The sequence below is a fragment of the Phytophthora infestans genome, genomic scaffold (assembly GCF_000142945.1).
Source record: "Phytophthora infestans T30-4 supercont1.13 genomic scaffold, whole genome shotgun sequence".
NCBI lineage: Eukaryota > Oomycota > Peronosporomycetes > Peronosporales > Peronosporaceae > Phytophthora > Phytophthora infestans.
In genome coordinates this window covers 2,062,033-2,064,898 of record NW_003303746.1, presented here as the reverse complement: position 1 = coordinate 2,064,898, position 2,866 = coordinate 2,062,033, and the positions used below count along the sequence as shown (strand labels likewise).

The following is a 2,866-nucleotide window of genomic DNA, read 5'->3' as shown; positions in this document are numbered from 1 at the left end:
GCACGTCGACAGCACGCAGCTCATGGGCTGCTTCTCGCCTGCCCGGGGACACCGCAACATCTCTCAAGAAGTGACAGCATAACTTCTCCCACACCCAATCTGTCCGACATCAGTCCCTGGCAAATCACGCGTCCAGCTCACCCACACAGGGTCATCAGCCATAAAGTACCAGGTGGCCCATGTCTCTGGCTCGTGAGGAAAATAAATTACCGATGGCAAAGTGCAGCAGCAAATATCCTTCTCAAGTCGCACAGCGCGATTACACGCTGCGCCGCACACAACACCACAAGGTGTAGAAGGATAGCTTTGGTATCTGTGGGGTTTGAACCCACGCAGACTGGTATGTCTAGCGGATCTTAAGTCCGCCCCCTTAGACCACTCGGGCAAGATACCACGCCAAACCGCGTCAAAACCGACGTCTCGCACGCGCACTTTCCTCCACTCCTGTCGCTCCCCACGACAGCGCAACCTCATTTCTGCTTGCACGTCGACAGCACGCAGCTCATGGGCTGCTTCTCGCCTGCCCGGGGACACCGCAACATCTCTCAAGAAGTGACACCATACCTTCTCCCACACCCAATCTGTCCGACATCAGTCCCTAGCAAATCACGCGTCCAGCTCACCCACACAGGGTCATCAGCCATAAAGTACCAGGTGGCCCATGTCTCTGGCTCGTGAGGAAAATAAATTACCGATGGCAAAGTGCAGCAGCACACATCCTTCTCAAGTCGCACAGCGCGATTACACGCTGCGCCGCACACAACACCACAAGTGTAGAAGGATAGCTTTGGTATCTGTGGGGTTTGAACCCACGCAGACTGGTATGTCTAGCGGATCTTAAGTCGGCCTCTTTAAACCACTTCGGGCAAGATACCACGCCAAACTGCATCAAAACCGACGTCTCGGGCGCGCACTTTCCTCCACTCCTGGCGCTCCCCACGACAGCGCAACCTCATTTCTGCTTGCACGTCGACAGCACGCAGCTCATGGGCTGCTTCTCGCCTGCCCGGGGACCACCGCAACATCTCTCAAGAAGTACCACCATACCCTTCTCCCACACCCAATCTGTCCCGACATCAGTCCCTGGCAAATCACGCGTTCAGCTCACCCACACAGGGTCATCAGGCATAAAGTCCCAGGTGGCCCATCGTCTCTCGGCTCATGAGGAAAATAAATTACCGATGGCAAAGTGCAGCAGCACACATCCTTCTCAAGTCGCACAGCGCGATTACACGCTGCGCCGCACACAACACCACAAGCTGTAAAAGGATAGCTTTGGTATCTGTCGGGTTTGAACCCACGCAGACTGGTATGTCTAGCGGATCTTAAGTCCGCCCCCTTAGACCACTCGGGCAAGATACCACGCCAAACCGCATCAAAACCGACGTGTTGGGCGCGTACTTTCCTCCACTCCTGGCGCTCTCCACGACAACGCAACCTCATTTCTGCTTGCACGTCGACAGCACGCAGCTCATAGGCTGCTTCTCGCCTGCCCGGGGACACCGCAACATCTCTCAAGAAGTGACAGCATAACTTGTCCGACATCAGTCCCTGGCAAATCACGCGTCCAGCTCACCCACACAGGGTCATCAGCCATAAAGTACCAGGTGGCCCATGTCTCTGGCTCGTGAGGAAAATAAATTACCGATGGCAAAGTGCAGCAGCACACATCCTTCACAAGTCGCACAGCGCGATTACACGCTGCGCCGCACACAACACCACAAGGTGTAGAAGGATAGCTTTGGTATCTGTGGGGTTTGAACCCACGCAGACTGGTATGTCTAGCGGATCTTAAGTCCGCCCCCTTAGACCACTCGGGCAAGATACCACGCCAAACCGCATCAAAACCGACGTGTCGGGCGCGCACTTTCCTCCACTCCTGGCGCTCTCCACGACAGCGCAACCTCATTTATCCTTGCACGTCGACAGCACGCAGCTCATAGGGCTGCTTCTCGCCTGCCTGGGGACAGCGCAACATCTCTCAAGAAGTGACACCATAACTTCTCCCACACCCAATCTGTCCGACATCAGTCCCTAGCAAATCACGCGTCCCAGCTCACCCACACAGGGTCATCAGCCATAAATGACCAGGTGGCCCATGTCTCTGGCTCGTGAGGAAAATAAATTACCGATGGCAAAGTGCAGCAGCACACATCCCTTCTCAAGTCGCACAGCGCGAATACACGCTGCGCCGCACACAGCACCACAAGGTGTAGAAGGATAGCTTTGGTATCTGTGGGGTTTGAACCCACGCAGACTGGTATGTCTAGCGGATCTTAAGTCCGCCCCCTTAGACCACTCGGGCAAGATACCACGCCAAACCGCGTCAAAACCGACGTGTCGGGCGCGCACTTTCCTCCACTCCTGACGCTCCCCACGACAGCGCAACCTCATTTATCCTTGCACGTCGACAGCACGCAGCTCATGGGCTGCTTCTCGCCTGCCAGGGAACACCGCAACATCTCTCAAGAAGTGACACCATAACTTCTCCCACACCCAATCTGTCCGACATCAGTCCCTAGCAAATCACGCGTCCAGCTCACCCACACAGGGTCATCAGCCATAAAGTACCAGGTGGCCCATGTCTCTGGCTCGTGAGGAAAATAAATTACCGATGGCAAAGTGCAGCAGCACACATCCTTCTCAAGTCGCACAGCGCGATTACACGCTGCGCCGCACACAACACCACAAGGTGTAGAAGGATAGCTTTGGTATCTGTGGGGTTTGAACCCACGCAGACTGGTATGTCTAGCGGATCTTAAGTCCGCCCCCTTAGACCACTCGGGCAAGATACCACGCCAAACCGCATCAAAACCGACGTCTCGGACGCGCACTTTCCTCCACTCCTGGCGCTCCCCACGACAAC

General features: G+C 55.6%; 1 non-coding gene across 1 annotated transcript; it reads right to left on the bottom strand.

Moving 5' to 3' along the window:
• Nucleotides 1-788: 788 nt before the first annotated feature.
• On the bottom strand, nt 789-875 carry PITG_27145. The gene has a single exon. It is a non-coding gene; the product is annotated as a tRNA-Leu (tRNA).
• Nucleotides 876-2,866: the final 1,991 nt, after the last annotated feature.